General features: G+C 46.4%; 1 protein-coding gene and 1 non-coding gene across 2 annotated transcripts in view; one reads left to right on the top strand and one right to left on the bottom strand.

The window, feature by feature from the left end:
* Window positions 1–24,758, top strand: part of LOC124599784 (syndecan-like) — a 245,753-nt gene that overhangs the window by 18,542 nt on the left and 202,453 nt on the right. The gene's annotated exons all lie outside the window — the stretch shown is intronic.
* Window positions 17,096–17,170, bottom strand: Trnat-ugu. Its single transcript has one exon. It is a non-coding gene; the product is annotated as a tRNA-Thr (tRNA).

The raw sequence follows: 24,758 nt of genomic DNA, 5'->3' as shown, positions 1-24,758 counted from the left end.
AGCAGAGCTCGCGCGGATGAGTGGTGTCCTCCAGACTATAATAATGTTTTATAAACAATGTATCTTTCGTAACTGAAAGCCAACAGGGATTGGAGCTGAAAATGGCGCGATCTCAATCCTGCCGTGTCAGACAAAATAGAGCGGAAAAGTCAGGTGGGTGACGAGTGTCATCCGCGCGAGCGACGGACGAGTGTCATCCGCGCGAGCGACGGAGGGTTAACAAGAAGTGCGATTGATTTATTAAGTCATCCACCCTTACTGTATAACAGCAGGACTGTTATCACACATCATCACTGAACAACGTAGCCATTCGGTATCAACTCTACGTAAAGTGGTCTTACTCGCGAAAGGCTAAGATCCCACGTTCGAGTCCTGGTCCGACACAGTTTTGATCTGCCAGCCTGTCGTGACTTCCTTCCTTTCTTTAATGGATACAGGAGCGAGGAACAGAGGCTGTTCATTAAAAGGGAATTCAGATATTAATTTATTATACATCTAATATCAAACAGTTAAAATAATACATAACTTTGTTGCTGCAATTGCAACGTCAGTTGCTAACAGTATGAAAAATTTACAGACCTTTAGGCCCCTGTACACGGAACTAACTAGGGAAGTCGTTTGTGTTACTGTAGAGACGACTATATCCAACAGGTTTCCGTCAACTTCTAAAACTTCTCGGTAGGTGTGGACTCTTCAGACCTCCAAGTGTGAAGGGTCCATATCTCCCGAGTAGCTGTAGAAATTGACGGAAACCTGTTGGATGTAGTCGCCTCTACTGTAACACAAACGACTAGATGACGTACCTAGAGTTGTGTATAGGGGCCTGAAGGTGATGCCGATGAGGCACCGAAACTGGTAGCTAAATAAAATTATTAAATAAAACCACAGCTGTTGGTATCTATTTTCTTAAAGTTCTCCGGTTTTGGCTTTTGAGGAAAAGGAGCTGCCATTCCTCGGCAAGTATTCAGACACGTTTTCCACGTCATTGAAAACGTAACCAGCAGCGTAGTTCAGGCCGTCATAAAAGCGAAGGGTGAGTACACCCAATATTAATGTCCACTAGTACGTGTCTGGGCACTTTTGATCAGATGGTGTTGTAGGCTGCATAGAGCGCTGCCACGGAATGAGGTGAGTTAAGGTAAGGTAAGTTGAGGTGGGGTGTAACATTTAGCACCGCGTCCACCGACTGTGCTGCGTGCCCGCGGGCGGGCGGTGTGTCTGCGCTTCGGTGGCGCAGCTTACCGCTTACCGCTTGCCCGCGCCGTTCTTGCGCCGTCATGCGCCCTATTGTGGCTCCCAGTCCAGTTGCAGACCAGCCTGGCCGCACGTGCGCCTGTCGCTGTAGCTCTGTGCCTCTGCGTACGCAGCCAGCGGCTCACGGGCGCAATTTCCCGCTCCGCAACGCAGGGCTGCGAACGCCCTGGGACCAGAACGCCGCGCCGCTGCACATTCAGAGCAGTCCAGTTCGGCTCTGCCGCTGCCGCCGCACGGGCCTTAATTGCCGCCCTGAGCTGGGGGCGCAACTGCGCGGAAATGGCCGCCAGCCCAGCCCCGTTCCGGCAGTCGGCGTCGGATTACGTGCTTTGTGGGGGCAACAGTGCTCACTGCCGTAGGTTTAGAACACGGCTTCTGGCAGTGTCGACTGAGATACGTCGTTTGATATTCTGAAGGGATTAAACTAGAGGCAGCAGATTTCCAAAATCAAAATGTGGCATCCAAATTAGCCGTTGAAATGAATCGATATTTTGGGGAAACTTTATTTAAAAAAAAAAAAAAAAAAAAAACACACACACACACACACACACAGTTAGTATTTTATAAAAATCAACACATGAATTAACTCTTCGTTATAATTATTTCCTTTATAGCTTCCACAATAAAACCACGCTTCTCATCAATCCATTAAGCATTTATGATAGAAAACATTCTTTCTAAAGCAGTGTTGGTGCCAGCTAGAGCCACTACAAACACAGTAATGCGGTGCAAATATTTTACAGCAGATATTTTGAAAGGCAACGTAGTTTACAATGACAGACCATTTCTCACTAAGACATTTAACAGTTCTTAAGTCGTGTTTTTTCACTACACTTAAGTTTTTAACATAGTTCACTTCCAAAAGTTCTTCACACTTTTTTCTCGGAATATTTTCATCGAACTCTTCTATAGTTTTGTCTCTGAGGCGATTTCCAAGGAAGAGCATATCTGAGTTGAGCACAGTTGAAGAAACTCAAATATCATCTCTCTTTCAGATTGGTTTAATCAAAGTGTGTTTCCTTTATTCTTAGGGCGTGACCACATTTTTAAATGAAATCCTTCGGCTTTAGGCCGTCAAAATATTATGGTCATTTTCATACATCGTGTGATGTTGCAACCTACTCAGTAATACAAAGCTGTGGCATTCTGTGTAAGAGCAGTTAATTCGATGTTGTGAATTAATCTGCTTCCAGAATGAGATTTTCTCTCTGCAGCGGAGTGTGCGCTGACATGAAACTTCCTGGCAGATTAAAACTGTGTGCCGGACCGAGACTCTAACTCGGGACCTTTGCCTTTCGCGGGCAGGTGCTCTACGAGGTACTGGCAGAAGTAAAGCTGTGAGGACGGGGCGTGAGTCGTGCTTGTGTAGCTCAGATGGTAGAGCACTTGCCCGCGAAAGGGAAAGGTCCCCCGAGTTCGAGTCTCGGTCCGGCACACAGTTTTAATCTGCCAGGAAGTTTCAAATTAATCTGCTGTTTCATCTACTTCACAAATACTAATGTGAACACTTAAGTTTAAATTTCATGTAGCATTCGTGGTAAATGTCACCCATTTACCACGCCTGCTACATAAAATTCAGACTTAAGTGTTCACATAATTATTTCACCAGCTTTCTGATGTGTATGGTATATGGAATGACAGATCAATTGACAACACGTCACAACTATATGTTATTGAGTGAGTTACATCACACAATGCTTAGCTCTAAAAACGACCGTGGTGTCGGATGCGCTTCTCTCATTGGCAACGAACATTTTAGGTACCAGCTCCTAGACCAGCGCTCAATTTTTTTACTGCACATCTTTCCGCCCTCTATCATACCACCTGGTACATCCGACGACATAGGCTTTTCTATTGTCTACTGTGTTCAGATTTACTTAGGGCAACGAATCCAAGAATGCCTCCGCTCGCTCGCTGTTGATGGAGAAAACGTGAAGTTCATGTGGGTCCCTGGTCACGCCGGAGTGACTGCGAATGAAGCTACCGGATGCTGCTGCCAAGGCTGCAGTCCGACTACCTAGGCCTTTTAGCTCTTCTGTCCATCCAGATGGTCTCTGTGTTGCTGGACGTAGGAACATTGTATTCCTCCCGCATTTTCTTCCCTATATGCGAACAAACTGGGCAACGGCCTTTCTGCAGTGGATACACGGGTTCCCGTGAGATCACCGAAGTTAAGCGCTGTCGGGCGTGGTCGGCACTTGGATGGATGACCATCCAGGCCGCCAAGCGCTGTTGCCATTTTGCGGGGTGCACTCAGCCTCGTGATGCCAATTGAGGACCTACTCGACCGAATAGTAGCGGCTTCGGTCAAAAATACCATTTTACGACCGGGAGTGTGGTGTGCTGATCCCAAGCCCCTCCTATCCGCATCCTCCACCGAGGATGACACGGCGGTCGGATGGTCCCGGTAGGCCACTCGTGGCCTGAAGACGGAGTACTTTTTATATGCGAACAAACTCCAGGAAGTTAAACACCTCCCAATGGCTTGGACGACTTCCCCTCCCCCCTCCCTCGCGAGGAGATATTTTTGGCCCGCCACCGTATTGGGCACGGTCGTTTCAGTCACCCTTATTTAAGTAGAGACCCCACACCACTTTTTGCGTAATGCAACCATCAAACGATTCACAGTGCGCCATTTTCTGGTCAGGCATTTAAGTATAAATTGCAGAGTAGTAATGTAGATGTAAAAGAGGCAGCGTTATTTAGTTCGTTCACGGAGCAAACAGTGAAACGAAGAAACAAGAAATTTGGGGCAATTGAACGGAATGGACACTGCAACGAAAAAAAATTGTAAGATCAACACCAACAAAAGTGAAACAAGGTTAGTGGAGTTCAGTCCAATTAAATCGGACAATGCTGAGGGATGTAGACTAGGAAATGAGACAGTGAACCTAGTAAAAGACTCTCGCGTGACAAAATTTCTGACTGCCGAAACATTTATGATTTACACTCAGGTGACAGTCTTGGCAAAGCGATATGTACATCTACTGATGGCTGTAGTATCGCGTGTACAAGGTAAAATGGTTCAAATGGCTCTGAGCACTATGGGACTTAACATCTGAGGTCATCGCCGCGCTTGATTAGCCGAGCGGTCTAAGGCGCTGCAGTCATGGACTCTGGCTGGTCCCGGCGGAGGTTCGAGTCCTCCCTCGGGCATGGTTGTGTGTGTTTGTCCTTAGGATAATTTAGGTTAAGTAGCGTGTAAGCTTAGGAACTGATGACCTTGGCAGTTAAGTCCCATAAGATTTCACACACATTTGAACATCTGAGGTCATCAGTCCCCTATAACTTAGAACTACTTAAACCTAACCAACCTAAGGACGTCACACACATCCATGCCCGAGGCAGGATTCGAATCTGCGATCGTAGCGGTCGCGCGGTTCCAGACTGAAGCGCCTAGAATCTCTCGGCCACTCCGGCCGGTTGTACAAGGTAAAAAAAAAAAAAAAAAGAAAAAGAAAAAGAAAAAAAAGACAGTGCTTTGGGGAGCTGTCATTTGCAGCCAGGTGATTCATGTGAAAAGGTTTCCGATCCTGTTATGGCCGCACGACGGGAATTAAGACTTTCAACGTCGAATAGTACTAGGAACTAGATGCATGTGACATTCCATTTCGGAAATCACGACGGAATTCAATATTGCGAGATCCACGGTTTCAAAAGTGCGACGAGAATACCAATTTTCAGGTATTGCCTCTCACCAATGCCAACGCAGTGACCGACGGCCTTCATTTAACGACCTAGAGCCGCGGCGTTTGCGTATAGTTGTCGGTAGTAACAGACAAGCAACACTGCATGAAATAACCGCAGAAATCAATCTTGAACGTACGACGAAGGTATTCGTTAGGAAAGAACGGTGAAATTTCGCTTTACTGTGCTATGACAGCAGGACGACCGATCCGGATGCCTTTCCCAACAGCACGACATCACCTGCAATACCTCTGCGGAGCTCATAACCATATCGGTTGGACCCTAGATGACTGGAAAAACGTGACGTGCTCAGATGAGTCCCGATTTCAGTTGGTAAGAGTTGATGGTAAGGTCAGAGTGCGTCGCAGACCCCACAAAGCCGTAGATCCAAGTTGTCAACAAGGCAGTGTGCAATCTGGTGTTGGCTCCATAGTGGTATGAGCTGTGTGTACATGAAGTAGACAAGGTTCTCTGTTCCATCTGAACGAATCATTGACTGGAAATGGTTATGTTCTGCTACTTGAAGACATTTACAGCCATTCGTGGACTTCATGTTCCCAAATATGCCACCGGACCACAATTGTTGGAGTTTGGTTTGAAGAACGCTCTGGACAGTTCGAGCAAAGTATCCGTCCACTCTTTAGGCCAACGTGAACACCGTCTAACATTTGTGGAACATGATCGAGAGGTCAGTTCATGAACAGAATCGTACACCGGCGGCACTTTCATAATTATGGACGGTTATAGAGGCAGCATGGCTGAATATTTCCACAGGGGAGTTCCGACGATTTGTTCAGTCCTTGCCGGGCAAAAGGGAGTCCAACATTATATTATGAGGTGTCACATGACTTTTGTCACTTCTCTGTGAGTACCGGCGATACCAAAAGAAGGGTTTCCGAAAACGAAGACTTTTGTAACACCGAAAGGCAATTTAAGTGTTACGAAACCCTTTGTGCAGGTGTTTATCTGGTGTGTACCCTCATATGGAAGAGAACGGTCTAGGAGAGTTTCGGAGATTTTGAAGTGTTGCGTTACAGAAGAACGTCGAGGGTCAGATAGGTCGATCGGGTAAATTATGAACAGGTGCTGTATAAAAAAAATGGCTTCCTGGCACAAGTTTAGTAAAAGAAGGAATGCCTATACAGGAAGCAAAAAACATTCTTTTTCTGGCAGTGCTAAACCCACGACATAAGCCGGAGAGCGTGTGCGAAGTCTGGAAGGTAGTGGAGATGTACCAGAGTAAGTAAAGTTCTAAGGACGAGTCGTGAGTCGCACGTGGTTAGCCCAGTCGATAGGAACAGTGGCGGACAAATGGAAAGGCTCTTCGTGTCCCGGTCTGCTAAATACTTCTTATCTGCCAGGAAGATGCATGGAATACTTCGTTTAGTAATGGAGGAAGTGTGGGTGTAAACACAGTTGTGCGAGACAAAGGTGTCAATAGAGAAAGTAGTTTCAAGTTTTACAAAAAATGTGTGAAATCTTATGGGACTTAACTGCTAAGGTCATCAGTCCCTAAGCTTACACACTACTTAACCTAAATTATCCTAAGGACAAACACACACACACACACACACACACACACACACACACACACACACACACACACACACACACCCATGCCCGAGGGAGGACTCGAACCTCCGTCGGGACCAGCCGCACAGTCCATGACAGCAGCGCTTTAGACCGCTCGGCTAATTCCGCGCGGCTCAAGTTTTACAATTGTACTAGTCATTCACAGATGAAAATACTTCCACACTGCACAGAACTTTATAACGGGTGAAGCTGTACCAAACCAGTTTTCTTACTGATAACTGTGACAGTATTCACATCCACGGACAGGAAATCATAAGGGCGTTCGCAGCTCGTTCTCAAGGGAGCAGTCGTGTTCAGTACTTGTAATATGAAACTACCAGTAAACCCCCGATTCTTCACGGAATCGAATTCACATGGGTGGAAGAGCTTCAGACGTCTGATTACTTTACGAATGAGTTAGTACGTTAAGTATTTGCCTTTAACAGTCTAAGCGAGAAAAAGTTAGTTAGACTTTTGAAATTATGCTTGAAGTTCGCCGGAAGTCGCTAAGCGCGCTCATTCTCAAATACTGGATGAATGAAAGACAAAGTATTGGCACGCCGTCAGTTACGTAGCCTCAAGACGAACACACTGTGTCTAACTGCAGCGGTTGTCTTGTTGTGATAAGCTTTTAACGTAAGATTATACCTTTTAATGAGTAGATTATGACAGCATTGTAAATTCGGTCAATAATTAGGCGAAATACTAAAAACGATTTTTTGATGCCCCTGTGCTGCAGCTGCTACCGGATTCCGGGATATCGTTTTAGTGATACAGATTCCATAGCTAGTGTGTACTCCTGCTGATGCGTCTATTGTATGGATGTCGTGCTACAGTTACGGCATGATTGTGCTTCAAAATTAAGGTAAAAAATGGGTGTGTGGATACCAACTCGTAGATGATGATAAAACTGGCGAAACATGGAGACGATTGTAGACTGAGTCCTCCTTGGTTATGGCCATTGGAATTATTAGTCGTCAGTAGTACGACGTTACACAGTCGAGATGAGCTACATCCGGGAGAAGATTCTAGTCTCTGGACTTAGTCAAATTTTGGAGCGTGTACAGATATGAAACTATTCAGTACTCAACCACGACAGTTATGTGAAACTGTCGTCCACTGATAGATAAGTTGTGATATGCAGACTATGTAGGAGCTGGCTGAGTTTGTATGTTTTGTATTTATGGTGTAAATAGTGAATCCTGTATTATTTCGTATGGAAGCCAGTGTCGTGACCAGGCGAAACTGCTTTCGACCGGCCACAACTTTGTATTCTCCGATTGATCTGAGAGAAGGCTCATCAAAACTGGAAGACATGAAATATTAGTTAACTCTGTTACAGATATGAATAAAAGATTTACTTAATTGTGACACAGTTATTTGCCACAGGAGTGCTGGGTAAGTTACAGCTGTCGCGGACTAGCAAAACATCATTAGATGCACCAACTAACAAACTGTTCTCTTGCAGTACAATGTTCCACATTTAAATGAGTAAGTCCATCAGAAACTTTAACAAATGGTTGGTCCTAGACGTTGATGTTGACCGCTGTAGCTGAAATCTGGAACTGGGGCAGAGCTCTCGCTATCTCGACACTATACTGACCTCAGCGCGAGGACGCTGCTATGCTGACAAGAGAGGCGTGGTTTGCAGCAGCGACTCCTACACGTCGTTAGCGGATTGCCGTGAGCCCTCGCTAGTGTCTGTGGTATCGATTCGCGTTGCCAGTTTTGGTGTGGCAACACAGTTTCTGTAAGAAACCACCGCCAGAACGAACTGCAACTCAACGCATATGTCTCCAATGATTAGAATAAATGACAGCAAATTGATGCCTTCTCAATTCTGGTTGATTTTCTATTCCATAACGATTGTGTGTTGAAGGTGCATACACACTTCCATTTTCTGTATACATAAGTAATGCTCGCCAAACTGATGCCAGGATTACAAAGAAGCGCGCTTCATTCTACCTTTAGACTCTGTAGTAATCATGATTAAAATGATGACACCTGCACATAATGGGCCACTCCCGCCGGAGGTTCGAATCCTCCCTCGGGCATGGGTGTGTGTCTTGTTCTTAGCATAATTCAGTTTAAGTTACTTTAAGTAGTGTGTAAGTCTAGGGACCGTTGACCTCAGCAGTTTGGTCCCTTAGGAATTCACACACATTTGAACATTTTTGTACATAATGTTATTTTTGCTGATTAAATGTGGTGATCGTGATTTGAGTCATTGAAGTGTGTGTCCCGTGATTCCCATTTAGCTGGAAGACAGGGTCACACGTGCTAATTTGCTTTTGGCTTGGCGGTGGCTGCATAGGACTCCGTTTCGTCTAGAGGCGTTTCTGACAGCTAAAAAGGACACGTACAGGAGCAATGGGGGACTTGCACAGACCGTAAGGCAGACAGCTCTGGTAAAAATGTGAATATATTGTTTCAAAAACACATTCGAATGCGAAATAGCTTATTACAATATAAAAACTGTTGCCCCAGCGATAATTAAATCAAGTCCGGTATGAAAATGTCTTGCTGTAAGGAAAGACAAATAAAACAAGTAACTAAAACATAAAAAGTGTTTGGATGACTCGTCGAGCTCCTGTTGAAAGAAAGATCGAGTGAGTGAGTGAGTGAGTGAGTGAGTGAGTTAGCTTACAATGATTGGTATGCCGGAAAAACGGGGATGACTGAAACACAGTTAGCAGCCACACAAATTACGTATAGCGCATGCATGCTTAGCTTTCTCACGCCTGCCCTTTGGGATGTAACGGTTGCATCACTATGAAACAACAACGGAAATACTTCAACGATCAAAGCTGCAGTAAGCCGAGTGGCGCGGTCGATGGGTGCTACCGGCCGCTGTGGCCGAGCGGTTGTAGACGCTCCAGTCCGGAACTGCGCTGCTGCTGCGGTCGCAGGTTCGAATCCTGCCTCGGATGTCCTTCTGTTAGTTAGGTTTAAGTAGTACTTAGTCCATGGGATTGATGACCTCAGATATTAAGTCCCATAGTGCTTAGAGCCAAAGATGGTTGCTAACAAGTGAAGGAGGCACGCACACAGACGTGGAAATGGCGGCAACTCCCGCGCTAGTGAGGATAATGACGTGCTCCAGTCGAGAACGACGGTCCGCAGAGATCGCGAGCTCCTGTCTCGACACGTTTGTTTCCGTGAACACCGCACCACAGCAGGCGTCCACCAGTAGGAAGGCGATCGACGATCGCATAATGAACCTAAGCAGGGTGGCAGTTACGGTTTGTTCCGGGAAGCGAAGTCAGGCCTCATGGCTCAGACGTTTGGGCTTCTAGATTGGAGGCAATTCAGCTAAGGGCTGGATGGTGTAGTGTCCATCTGCCGCCAGCTACCTGTGGCTTGAATTTCAAACTAACTGTTTCATGAACAACTAAACCCTTGTTTAGGAAAATTGCTCCTCCTGCAAGACGACCCTCTAACTAGGGAATCCTACGGCAGCCTCTAATTGCCAGGTCTAACAATACCACCACTTGCAAAGTAGGTTAGAAATCAGATTACCAATGTTGCTCACGCAGCATATGTTCGCTTTATCGGGCAACAACAAAGTTACTGACTGTGGATGGTATCGTCAGAATGGAAATAATGAAGTCACTGTAAAAAAGTCATTAATTTTGGCACTTACGTGGAATGGATTCCCGCGTAGATTTCGTCGAAGTTGTTATGGCTCATCTTGTTGATTCTAGGGGGATTCCACTTTGACTGCTAGAAGGTCCAGATCTGTATTTTAGCGATATTTGAAGACCTAACAAATGCGTTTTCAGGAAATTCTTAATGATCAAACAATCCCAGATCAGAACAATGGTATGGTAGAAATAATTTTTGACTTGGTGTTCACGATCCACATTTGTATTAAACTTCTTGTAAATTCACATATACTTCTTCTTAATTGTCACATCATCAAGAAAACTGTTTTGTATCAATCTTCATATATTTAATTTCCACTTTAACCAAACACAAGACTTGACTGTTCTTTTACAAAGCGAAATAACAACTTAACTTCTGCAAAGTGGAACGAAGACTGCTCTGTGCACATTCGCGCCAAAACGGTTACAAGAAAGTCAAAGATTATGACAGTCTCATAGAGATAAATACACACAAGAACCATATCACTGTAACATATCGATACATCGGAGTACCTATACATTAATAAAACCAAATGTGAATATTGTCACAAAAATATATCTGTTACTTCGCAGATATACTGGTATCGAGAACTGGGGTTGGAGTGCCGTAATGGTCACGTAAATAAAGAACCATTACACAGGAAAACTGGTTGGTTCCATTAATTTAAAAATTAATTCCACAGAGTTCTGAAATAATAATCAAATCAACCCGTGACTTACGTCAGCCGATTCGTAATTTTAAGGAAAATCCGAATTTGCAATTGGAAATGTGAATTATCTTGCTGTTAAATGAAACTATATAGCTCCAGAGACGGTTTCAAATCTCAAACATCTGTGGTGTATGTACACAGACTGAAGTGACGAATGAAAACTTGTACCAAGGCTGGGATTCGAACCTGGGTCGCACGCGCACTGTCCAGATGCGGTACCCATTGACCTACCCAAGCGTAGTGGCTGTGCTCAGCTGCACGGACTACAAAAAAATGGTTCAAATGGCTCTGAGCACTATGGGACTTAACATCTATGGTCATCAGTCCCCTAGAACTTAGAACTACTTAAACCTAACTAACCTAAGGACATCACACAACACCCAGCCATCACGAGGCAGAGAAAATCCCTGACCCCGCCGGGAATCGAACCCGGGAACCCGGGCGTGGGAAGCGAGAACGCTACCGCACGACCACGAGATGCGGGCACACGGACTACACTAGCACACCTCCCTCCTCAGTCCAAATTCCCAATCAAGTCGCCGGCCGGAGTTGCCGTGCGGTTCTAGGCGCTGCAGTGTGGAACCGAGCGACCGCTACGGTCGCAGGTTCGAATCCTGTCTCAGGCATGGATGTGTGTGATGTCCTTAGGTTAGTTAGGTTTAAGTAGTTCTAAGTTCTAGGCAACTGATGACCTCAGATGTTAAGTCGCATAGTCCTCAGAGCCATTTGAACCATTTTGAACCCAGTCACTTCTCAGGCGATTTGATATCCCCACTAAACTCGAACAGCGTTGCAGAGGCTCTCCAAATCTACTGGAATAGCTCATTAGCAACTAACGAAGCGGGGTATCCTGCAGATATACATTATAAATGTCTGAGACTTGAAAAGGTCTCCGAAACTATATAATATGTAGTTTCATTTGATTAAAAGCGCCTTTGCATTGGGTTCAGAGGGGATACCACGTTTCCTTCGGTGCTGATTTGCTTTTCCAACGCAGCTGGAGTGTCTCTGCAATGCTGTGGGATACCAAGTGGGCTGAGGTGTGACTGGGGTTTTGGATTAAGGAGTGAGGCGTGTTAGGATAGCCCTTGCAGCTGGGCAAAATCTCTGTGCTATGGTGGCTTAGTGAGCAGGAGACCCGGGTTCCAATCCCGGTCTTAGTACAAGTTTTCATTCGTTGCTTCAGTCTGCATGTATAAATTGCCTTTTATTTGCTCACCCTCTCTTTGTCAGTAAGCTGGACATGGATCCAGTCAGTTAAGCATGCGTTGTGGTAGGTTCGTGAAGAGTCTCTGCTCTACACTCCCTCTCAACTTGGCCTGATAGTTGACAGCGGGGTTTGAACCACCCTGCCTTCCAATTCCGTGACGTTAGTGAGGTATTGGAGGTTCGTCCATTAGATGGGGAACGAAAGCAGGTAAAACACTCGTACTATGTGTATTCAGGTTAATACCAGTATAACAGCTCCGGGACGTGGTAATAACCCGATTAGACCGGTGCGTGTATGTGGGTGTGCAGCGTGGGCGGTGGCGGCGGCACGCACAGTGGACGGCAGGTGGGGCGGTGCGTGGGAGTTTGGTGCCGCGTGCCGCCCGCCGGCCGGGGTCATCTGTTGGGGCGCCGCGCGGTCGCCATCGATCGCGCCCAGAGCCAGGCCGTGCCTGCCCGCCTGCTGCAGTCGCGACGCGCGGCAGATCTGGCGTCGTCTCCGCACCACGCTTACCGCCTGTGTTGCACTGATAACGAATCATCGCACACCGTGTGTTGATTTTTTTATTGACGCGACCGAAGTTGCTATGGTTTCGTACCCACTGGTACCCTGGGGGGCATTCATAAAGTTCGCCACTGCTCCCAATAGAATGAAATACGAGCACTGGAAGAACGCGAGTGAACTAGTTTGCGAAGGCCAGCACGGCTGGTCCCGGCGGAGGTTCGAGTCCTCCCTTGGGCATGGGTGTGTGTATTTGTCCTTAGGATAATTTAGGTTAAGTAGTGTGTAAGCTTAGGGACTGATGACCTCAGCAGTTAAGTCCCATAAGATTTCACACACATTTGAACATTTAAAGGCCAGCATATGGCTTGAAGAATGTGCCCGCGGCGAACACGTGGCAGGCGGCCGAAGCGCTGCACTGGCAGAACACATGGGGGCGCGCGCGTTGTCACACACGCTGCTCTGCAACGGCTTTATAGTAACTATGGTGAAAAAATGAGATTGTTTCGTTTCTTATAGCCTGAATTACCAACTTCTTGATTAACTGCTTATCTTGTCGTTACTGGTTGTAATTATTGTAATATTTCGGAATTACGTATCCCACCACACGAAATTCGAATAGTTTGCGACGAAAAATAAAGTCTCTATGAATTTACGTTTTGTACACATTAGATCATACATTGCTGCGTCTGAAATATAGCTAACATCTATTAAAACTAGGGAGGAGTTCTATATCTATTTTAAATCTCGAGAAAACTCGTTTCATGTAGCACACTTCTGACCATGTGCAAACAATACGGGCTTTATTGAGTTATTCATAACATTCATCAAATTTTTAAACTGTTCAAGATTTAGCTCACAAAGGGAGCTGGTGAAACTATTTTGGCATGTGGTTAATATGAGAAGGCACCGAAGTTAAGCGCTGTCGGGCGTGGTCGGCACTTGGACGGGTGACCATCCGGGCCGCCATGTGCTGTTGCCATTTTTCGGGGTGCACTCGGCCTCGTGATGCCAACTGAGAAGCTACTCGACCGAATAGTAGCGACTTCGGTCAAAGAAAACCATCGTAACGACCGGGAGAGTGGTGTGCTGACCACACGCCCCTCGTATACGCATCCTCATCTGAGGATGACACGGCGGTGGGATGGTCCCGATGGGCTACTTGTGGTCTGAAGACGGAGTGATTTAATATGTGAAACTTTCAGAGGTGTCGCAATAGAAGTAACTGCAGATTGTATCCAATGGAATAATTTCTTGAGCCTTATCGATAGCTACTGAAGGAAGAAATTTTGTGGGTGAGCGAAATAATAAATGAAGAGATTAACCCTACATGTTCATTTGTACACCGACAATGAAGTGTTTTACTAGCTATTTACATGTCTCTTCCTCAGTTGCGTGTTTAATAGTAGACTATAATTCAGGATTCTGTCGCAGCTGCAACCACATGTTAGTGAAGTTCAGTTGTGTGAACCCCACTGTGTTCTTGCAAAAGAGGCAAAATTTAGTGTGATAGCAAGAGAAATGTGTTACTCAGAGCTCGGCACTGGTGACACGGCCCTGAAGAGGAAAAGTAAAAAAAAAAGGCCAGTGTGGTCACAGAAATGTTAACAGTATACGACACGTAATGCAGAGAGCCTCATTTGCGGGCTCGGCGACTGAAGTTGGATGAGGATCACCGTGACGCATACGCGCTTACTGCACGATTCTGAGACGAAATACGTTGTTATTCTCCAGGTCCTCTGTTTTCTGCACCAGTGATCAGCGGCACGGATGTCAGAGTGGCAAGTAACGCGTAAATATCGGCGGAACGAGGAGTTTGACAGCTACGTCGCCGCGCGGAGTGGCCGTGAGGTTTGAGGCGCCATGTGTGGACTGCGCGGCCCCTCCCGCCAGAGGTTCGAGTCCTCCCTCGAGCATGGGTGTGTGTGTTGTTCTTAGCATAAGTCAGTTTAATTAGTGTGTAAGTCTAGAGACCGATGACCTAATCTGTTTGGTCCCTTAGGAATTCACACGCATTTGAACATTTGAAAGCTACGTTCTCCATGAGTGAGCTACAGTTCCTTGCATTCTTCCAGTAAATCTGTCGAATATCTGCCCTCACGTGCTATTAGTTTTTTGCAATGGATGAGCGGTTATGTTATCATTTTTTGCCTCTTTGGAGGGTACGCACAACATGGCACATCTCAAACGCATTTCCCTGCTCGTAGCTCGACACGAAACCACGACCTTCGCTTAGGTGCGAAGGACGCTATCCCTCCGGATATACCTGGCTTTAGCAGGATCGTGCATAATTCAAAGACTCTTTCCTCGGAGCGGCAAGAGTTACAGCATTCTGCATGTCACGTAATCAGTGGTGTGAGGTACCAGTAGCAGATGGTACCTTTGTCGTGGGAAACACCGCAGGAATGGGTAGTCTATCCGTGTGGTTGGCTAAAACATTCGGAGGCTGTGCGCCAAAATGTTAACTATCGTTCATTAGTATTTTAATAATGGTGCATTAAACTCACTTAACATTATAGAATAGGTATCTGTAAATAGCAAGCTACCTCCTGCTTATTTCGCAAGTCAGAATTACACGCAAAATTAAGAACAAAAGCTGAAGGAAAAGGCAAGGACTCTTCGGGCGTCTTCATGGCCTCGCCTAGACCGGGTTCCCTGGTGGCGCTGGTTAGATCTTAATTTTGTGCCGGAGTAATGAGTCTAGAACAGTTTAAAAATCCGTAGTATATAATCAGTTACTGGTCTCACATGATAAAGATTGTAAATATTTTAATAATGTGGTACGCAAAACGCAGTGAAGAATGTCTGTTACCAGCAGTTCCTCATGTTTTGCGAAAATAAATACTAGCGGCATCTCTTACAAAAAGAGTGAACTAATCATTTAATTACATAACGTCTGTTCATCGCTAACATTTTATTGCAGCCTCAAGAAAAGAGATCTACGACCTGCGTGCTGCTGTCTGTGCAGGGAAAACCTACAGAAAACTGCAGGTTGATCAAATCTAACAGAACACTCTGGTTTTCCCTCAGGACGGTGAGAGGAACTAGGTATCTCGCGTGTAATGCTTACACGGAACAAAGGGAATCATCGTCATCTGTGGTAACACAAAGGACGTTGATACAATTCCGCCGTAACGGTTGCCAAATGGACACCTTGCCCGCTGTGTAAGCCAGGAAGAGTCAGCGGCGTAGATGCGACGGCTGCTGCTCGGGAGAGGCTGTTGACACGCAGCGGGAGTGTGTCTGAGCAAAGCCGAGCCGAGCCGCAGCCGCGAGAGTCAACACGGATTTCCTTCTGGAGCCGCCTCGTTGCTGGCTCGGCGCGCAGCCTACAAAACGCGCGGCCCGCCGCCGTCTCACAGCCGCCAGGCACTCTCAGCTGAAAGGCAGTGAAACGTTCGCAGTCGTGGCAGTGGCTTTACCGTAAACTTGAAGTGTACATAATCTTCAACGTAACCTATCACTTTCAGCAAGCGTTGCTTTCTCTCTTTGAGAAGTGTGGTAAGATGTTCGTTGCACAATCAGTGTAATTGGACATGGCTTTACGGACTTTGCGCCGGCCGCTGTGGCCGAGCAGTTCTAGACGCTTCAGTCCGGAACCGCGCTGCTGCTACTGTCGCAGGTTCGAATCCTGCCTCGGGCATAGATGTCCTTAGGTTAGTTAGGTTTAAGTAGTTCTAAGTTCTAGGGGACTGATGACCTAAGATGTTAAGTCCCATAGTGCTCAGAGCCATTTGAACCATTTAGTTCTAAGCCTGGGAGACTGATGACCTCTGATGTTCATTCCCATAGTTCTTAGGGCCATTTAAACCATTTACGGACGTTGCTTTCACCAACATTAGAATCTGTGGCACATTCAAATAATAAAATTTCCGTATGAAGTGAAGAGTGAGGATCGAAAACCATTAAATTTGAAATGTTACTTAGGTAAGTGTTTCGCATCTTCCGTAGCATCGCGCGAATCATACCCGCGCTCTGGACGCGTTGCGCGCGCGCTAGCAAATTACGCGACGTACTGCCAACAGACAGCCAGGAGTGTTAATTAGCGGAACAGTATTAATATTCTGCACCACTACACACATTAAATCAGTTCAGATAAGGATCGCCAGTCTCGATTTTACCCGCGAGACAGGATTAAGCTTTTCACTGCTGCAAAGTCAATAATTAATTAACGCCCTTTAGCGGTCCAAATAGTGTCAGAAAAATTCAGAGAGCCGACCGCTGCACTGCAAAACTTACTTCGCTTGTAATTCATACACTGCCTCCAACAGGCTTCCATCTACTCCCACCTATAATCTCTGTGACAGATAAAGACACCTCACTTACATTTCCACGTGAACGAATGTTATTAATCGGCTTCAGTGAAAACCTCGCCAATTCCGTCTCGTTCACTAAGCACCACCGTCCAGCTAGTCACGCGGCCCAGCGACTTAAGTTGTGGTCAAATTAGAATTGTATTAACACCGTCAGCTACTAACGGGCGTTGATATATATCAACGGGGACAGGTGAAAATGTGTGCCTCGACCGGGACTCGATCCCGGGATCTCCTGCTTACATGGCAGACGCTCTATCCATCTGAGCCACCGAAGGCACAGAGGATAGCGCGACTGCAGTGACTATCTCGCGCACGCCTCCCGCGGGACCCACATTTTCACCTTGTATGTCCACGTACTACATTCATAGTACACATTACTCGTGAAAGACATTCTTACCAAGTCCCGTAAGAGTTCGTGGAATATGTGTGCATCCACACAGAAGAAGGTGGTCATGGCCGGGCTTTTCCGAAAGAACAGACACCATATTCATATAAGTATATAGTTCTGGCAACAATGGCCATGACCCCGTTGATATATATCGACGCCCGTTAGCAGCTGACGGTATTAATACAGTTCTAATTTCGTTCTAGACGGCTGCAGGTTATCCATGTAAGTATATAAGTTGTGGTAGTCTCTGCCTGTTAAGCGTATACACAGTTGCTAAACGGCAACATTCCGCTAGATAACCGGAATGTCTAAACCCGAAGTCCTCACCCGCTAGGGAAACGCATTTACGAGCCTCACAAATTTTCGAATTGCAACAAGTAACCCGGTTCATCACGAGACGCTCACCCACCTCCCGATTTGTGAAGTGCAACGAACACCAGCTCCACCCCAGGCAGCACACAGATTCTACACACGAAGAGGAATGTCGGCCGACCTCTCTATTTTACGAGCTCCAGTCCGCTGCACGCAACTACACTGCCAGAAGAAATTAGTGCATACTTTCCAATTCACTCAAGATTTATTGGTGCAACACTGCGTATGTAATACACGAAATGATTACGTTTACAGTTCGATAGCACTAGTTGGTCTGTGGTAACAGGTATCTACCCATGCTGGATCAGTCATATTAGTATGTGGTGTAGCCTCAACGGGCGGCCACGCAGGCGGCCACGCTGGCATCCAGTCGAGCCTACTGTTGGCGACTACTGTCCTGCGATAGGTCACGCCACGCCTGCTCGACCTGTTCATGTAGTTCTGTAAGAGTTCTTCGTTGATGAGTCGTCCAAGTCCCTCATCATCCCATCATATCCCACGCGCGTCCGTCCGCAGCTCGTGGTCGTGCGGTAGCGTTCTCGCTTTCCGCGCCCGGGTTCCCGGGTTCGATTCCCGGCGGGGTCATGGATTTTCTCTTCCTCGTGATGACTGGGTGTTGTGTGATGTCCTTAGGTTAGTTAGGTTTAAGTAGTTCTAAGTTCTAGGGGACTGATGACCATATATGTTAAGTCCCATAGTGCTCAGAGCCATTTGAACCCACGCGTGTCCGATTGGAGAAGACTCCAGAGATAGTGCTGGCCAGGGACGTCGCTTCACTTTTTGCAGAGCACGTAGAGTTTCACAACCCGTGTGTGGACGAACACCCTGTTGGAAGAACGTACCAAATTCCTGTTTCAAAAAGAACAAAAGAACAGGTCTATTAACTTCCTATACGTACCGACCACGGGTTAGCGTCTCCTCCAAAAACACAAATGGTGAACGCTAGTTCTCCAGACCGCAAAGCATGGTACGGGCCAGTGTGTCTTGGACGAATGCGCTCTACGAGGCAGCGCTCACCAGGTCTATCTACTTCTTACGCAGAAACGACCATCACCTACGTGCTAGCAGAATCTGCTTACATCGCTGAAGACAATGGCGCGCCGTTCCATTTGCCAATTGATCCTCTGACGGAACCAGTCGAGCCGTGCATGCCGATGGTACGGCGTGAGTGGAAAACTGACTTCAAGTGTGCGTGCCCGGAGCCCCACTGGTAATAACGGGTTTGCAACAGTTGGTGTTGACGCGTCTGCACCCACAAGCCCTCTTGTCAGTGCTGTGGCAGCTGTACGCTTTGCCACTGCTCCCTTACAATACGACGATGCTGGTGGGCGTCTGAACTGCGTGGTCGTCGAGAACCTCGTCTCCGGGAGCGAGAATGTTCACGTGACCACTCACACCAGCGTCGTTGCACAACTGACGCAGCAAGCCCAACTTGTGCGTCAGTTCTCCGAAAGGACCAACACCACCACGCGGAAGGCCACAATTCAACGCCTTTCAGACTCGTTCATTTGGCTGTAAGAAGCGCGAGTGCGTCTCCGTGGCAAAGTTGCCTGCTTGGTTCAAACGGTTTTTACCACACAGAGACTTTCTGGCTGTGAGCATTCTTTATTAAAGGGTACACATATATGGCACTCCGGTAGTTGTGCCACTACGCTGTGTGTGGGCGGACGACGTTGAAACCTTTCATCGGTACATCCCCTTTCCCCCATGTGGCATATTCTGTCATCAGATCAAAATCGACGTCGTCTTTCGAGGTGTAACAATTTTTTTCCGGCAGTTTATTTGAGATTTAGGCCTCCAGTCAATCAGGATCAAGAGCAAAATGCAGATATTATGACTGGCCATCTCCGTCTGCCACAGTTGGCGCTTTTGTAAGCGGGTGCTTTGTGGATATTTAGTAGGTTTTGTGGAAAGGGTGTTGGAAAAGAAAGACAACCATCGAGAGGGGGTCGCTCGATCTGGAGCCGATGTGTTACGCCCATACGACTACCCATTGTCCGCCTCGATAGCTGAGTGGTCAGCGCGGCCGCATGCTGTGTGGAAAAGGGTCCGGCTTCCATTCCCGGCTGGTTCGGAGATTTTCTCCGTTCAGGGACTAGGTGTTGTGTTTTGTCTTCATCATCATATCATATCATCTCCATCGACACGCAAGTCGCCGAAGTGGCGTCAACTCAAAAGACTTGAACCAGGTGACCGGTCTACCCGACGGGAGGCCGTAGACACACGACATTTCATTTTTCACTACCCATTCAGCGGTATTATATACACACCGGTCCGTTACCTCGAGGCTGGAGAAAGTGTTTCTCCCTGGTGTACAAAACGAGAAAACAGTTGCGGTCTACAAATCATATCTTACAAAGGAAATAAATGCTGTTACGCGCATCTATTTGGGGAAAGTAAGACGTCAAGAAGTCCAATGTGCACTAGATGATCCCACAGAGAATGTAAATGTAGTTAAAATCTCTAATGCAGTTAAAATCTCTAATGTAGTTAAAATCTCTGATTATATACTAAGGTATTTATTGCTGTAACACTAGTCTAGGATCACCTACTGCATTAGTAAGACAGTATGTGGCGGATGATTGTAATGAGAGATGTCGGGCAAGTAGATAGGTGACCGGGAAAACTGGTTGTCACATTGAACAAAGTTAACTTACATACCGTATGCAGTCCTTTCAAAACTACACAGGTGTTCAAAACTAAGGCAACAAACGGAAATTTTGCAAGATTGCATTATTTTGCCAAAAAAGTATTTAAACAGATCATATAAAATAGAAACAGTGTAAAGAATACATTACCTAAACAACTGCAACACATATAACGTGAGACAAGTGATCGGTTTTTTCCCCCAACTTAACGGATTTGCACACGCGCACGCACACGCACACACACGCACACGCACACACACACACGCGCGCGCGCGCACACACACACACACACACACACACACACACACACACACACACACACACGCACACACACACACACACACACACACACACACACACACACACACACACACACACACTCACTCACTTTCCGTCAATCCTTAATGTGCTCAGTATGGGGTGTGACCACCTCTGGCAGCAGTACAGGCCTGACAACGACAAGGTATACTGTGAATGATGTAATCGATCTCGTGTCGAGGCAAGTTTTGGAGAGTGTTTGGTGATTCTGACATAATGCAACTCGTCTCCCTAGTGCATCCCAGACATGTTCTATGGGATGCAAATCGGAAGAGCGAGCAGGCCACGCCATGCGTGCAGTACCTTAAGTTTCCAAGAAAACTTCAACTGTCCGTGCTCTGAGAGATCCTTATTGTGCGTTAGTGTCCGCAGCTCGTGGTCGTGCAGTAGCGTTCTCGCTTCCCGCGCACGGGGTCCCGGGTTCGATTCCCGGCGGGGTCAGGGATTTTCTTTGTCTGATATGTGTTTTCGGAGTCTGCCCTCTCGTGTACCCTTGATGACTGTACGATATAAAGCTTTACGCCTCGCCCGTCAACACCGACACTGGACTGTTGATTACTGAAAACATGTTCCCTGGTCGGACGAGTCTCGTTTCAAATTGTATCGAGTAGATGCACGTCTGCGGGTATGGAGACAACATCATGAATCCATGGATCCTGCATGTCAGCAGGGGACTGTTCAAGACGGTGGAGGCTCTGTAATGATGTGAGGCGTGTGCAGTTGGATTGATATGGGACCCCTGATACGTCTAGATACGACTCTGACAGGTGGCACGTACGTAATCATCCTTTCTGAACACCTGCATCCATTCATGTCCATTGTGCATTCCGACGGTCTTTGGCAATTCCAGCAAGACAATGCGACAACCCACGCGCTCAGAATTGCTACAGAGTGGCTCCAGAACACTCATCTCATTAAACACTTCCGCTGGCTACCAAACTCCCCACACACGAACGTTATTGAGTATATCTGGGATGCCTTGGAACGTCCTGTTCAGAAGAGATCGACACTCCCTCGTACTCTCACGGATTTATGGACAGCCTTGCAGGATTCATGGTGTCAGTTCCCTCCAGCACTACTTCAGACTTTAGTCGAGTCCATACCACGTCGTGTTGTGGCTGTTCTGCGTGCTCGTTATTAAGCAGGTGTACCAGTTTCTTTTTCTCTGCAGTGTTTATAAGGGTCGGAAGACTCGCTTCTGTTTCAATCGAACTTCTTTTAAAAAGATTAAGAGATCCGACAAGTGGACTGGAAAATGTGCACCATAGTTCCTGCACGTGTCCTAACAAGTTTTGTCAATAATCTCCATAACAATAAAGGAGGAATACCTGCCAACGTCAACAAGAAAAAAGACACACAAAACATCACTCTCAAAATCCACCGTAACGAATATAATCTGTTGGCTTCTATGAAAACCTCGGCAAGTCCGCCTCACTCACTGAAAAAGAAACAAAAAGAGAAAACCACCGCCGTCCAGTTAGCTACAGGCTGCGCGATCTGACGCAAGGGCTCCGCCTGCCGGGCCCACTTAAGCCGTCCTCGCACGAGACGCAGCTAACGATGACGTGGACGCGGATGGGAAATCCGAACTCGCGAGACACTCCACCTTCGGCGCATGTGGCGAGTTGGTCAACGTGATTTGCGCACTCAGCGCTTTCCAGCGTGCGTTCTCAGCTTTATTTGGATCGCAAAATTCTTTAGGAAAATGGACGTGCGTAAAATAGCAGCGTTATCTCAGCGACTGTCGAAGAAGAGCGTAGTTTAACTCAATTCACTTTTCATTCCATTTTCTGTCTCCAATTAAAATTGTGAAATGACAGTCACGTAAAGATTTCTGGCCACTGGAGGAACATTCGAGTCGTTGGTGTTTGCCAGAAGAACTGCAGAAATACATTTATTATAAATAACATCGACTTTTCGGATAATACATCTATTAAATAGTAAGACCCGGAATATTTTAGGAAAAAAGGTGAAAAAAGAAATTTCGAAGGAGATGGACGTGAATTTGCTACCATTCTCTTCACAGCTCCTGACGCTATCAGCTCTGCTACAGCTTCGACATAGCAGCGGGACCTCCCTGTATGGCATGTAATGTCTAAAGACTCTGTCTTAAAACATTATTTAATATTTAGTACGCAGCTTTTATCAGAGATATGCGCTTTCGATATCTCATCATTGTGCCGATGCACTGAAACGGTGTACTTCGGTAGTACACAAGTTATGACTCTAAAAACATCAAGTACAGGAAACCTTTACCTACCGCTATGTTGCTTCCTGTCACTTCGTTATAGCAAATCGTAGCTAAAACGACGCGTTTTCGAGAGATCCTCAACTTGTTGATGCTATTAAAAAGCTTATAATCATACCACGTACTCCCTGAGAAAGAACACCCACCAAATACAACGTTTAACGCTGTACAATATTGCGGCTCTTATGCTCTGCTTGTGACGTAAAACGATGTCTCGTCTAGTTAGCGACATTCCTCTCCGCGAGACAAAAATCTGACATCCAAATTCTTTATTTCACGCCGCGCGATGTAGTGGGAGGTGGAATTCCACTCTGTGACGTCATCAGTTCCTCGTCCACGTGCGTTTTCACGTCCCGCAAGAGGACGGCTTTAGTGGCAACACTCGCGCAGCAGAATTACACGTTGTCTTGCGTTAACTGACTTCTTGTAGCCTTTCCTTACATGGAAAGAATCTGGATTGAATCGCTTACGATCACCAACTACTGACTTCAGTAACACACTTTGCAACATTACCTCCGCCCCACAGGGCACAAGAGACCACCTATACCTACGAGGGCTGTTGGCCGACTCATTGATTCCCCGAAGATCCAGAGCGCTGCACGAAATTATTCAACCAGAAGTGCAATGTAGGTATTTTCAATGACAATTTCCTGCTCACGCCAACACTTCGACTGCCATGGGGAAGTCACTCGACCCTGAGCTGGCTTGGTATACTCAGACGACTATCCACGACCCGTATAAGACAGTTAGGGAAGGACTGCCATTACACTCAGGCTGAAGGAAACATCTTTCTCTGGCGTCCTCAGCACTCCCAAGAAGGAACAAACAGATGCGGCCCGGAAATATTATTTTACAACTTCTGATTTGTCCCTAAACGTTGCACAATCCAGTCATATTATTTAATTGGTGCACATGTAACAATAACCAACTTAACAGAAGAAGAGAAGGTGTAAAAAAGGGCACAGGTAAATAAATCTGGGCATTCCTGCCCAGAGTGAGAGAGGGAGGGAGGTGCTGCGGACTGGTGGCCAGGACAGTAGACGTTACCACTTTCTGATAGAAGAGCCCGGTGAACAGCTGGAAACTTACTCTCTAGTAGTATGAATGCAACGTCGGTTATTGTCCGAATCTGGTATTTGTTCAGAGACTTGCAGACCTTTCGTAGGCATGTTAAAACATTTTGTTTTCATCGTACGTATGGTTGGTTTAAACTAGTTTCACAGTGATATCCGGAAAGCGGGATCTTAAGCTACTTTAAGAGACACGTCTTTTGTCCACCCAGTCTTATGGTTGTATGTGATAAGGACCATCTGGTTTTGATGGGGTTGGTGTAATCATGGGCCGTCATTTAAACACCGCAATATTCCATGGGGACTTCAAATGTAGTTCCGGTACGAGAGACTGGCTTCAGGGCAGGAGTGGAGAAACCAAAGGCCTTCAGAAAAAGAAAATTCCATCCAAAAATCATATTCCTCGTCAGATCCTTGCGACCATATTTTTGTGAACAGTGAGAATGATCTGGATATCAACGAAGGGGCTACACCAGACTTCAGCGATGCAACCTGCACCGTTGGGGGTGAAAAGTTGTTTCAAGACCCTTTCGGAGAAGTGTGGGTTAAACGTCACGTGCCAAATGTGGGCATACTTAGATTGCGTCGGGGCCATTTAAGTTTGCGCCTTCTGCAAATAATTTTTGATTCGATATCCAGTTAAAATGCTTAAACAACCTGCTCTTTGTACACTAGTTCACTGTTTTGTGATGTTCCATACAGCCCTAGTAAAACATTGTAAAAGATTTTTATGACTTTTTGGGTGAGGCATATATTTGCACTCGATTTTAGTGCTATTTTATGAGCTTTCTGCGAATTTTCATTTTCGAACATACATCTT

This window comes from Schistocerca americana, chromosome 1 (assembly GCF_021461395.2).
Source record: "Schistocerca americana isolate TAMUIC-IGC-003095 chromosome 1, iqSchAmer2.1, whole genome shotgun sequence".
In the NCBI taxonomy this organism is placed as follows: Eukaryota; Metazoa; Arthropoda; class Insecta; order Orthoptera; family Acrididae; genus Schistocerca; species Schistocerca americana.
The sequence above is the reverse complement of the archived record's forward strand: the minus strand, read 5'-3'. Positions and strand labels throughout refer to the sequence as shown.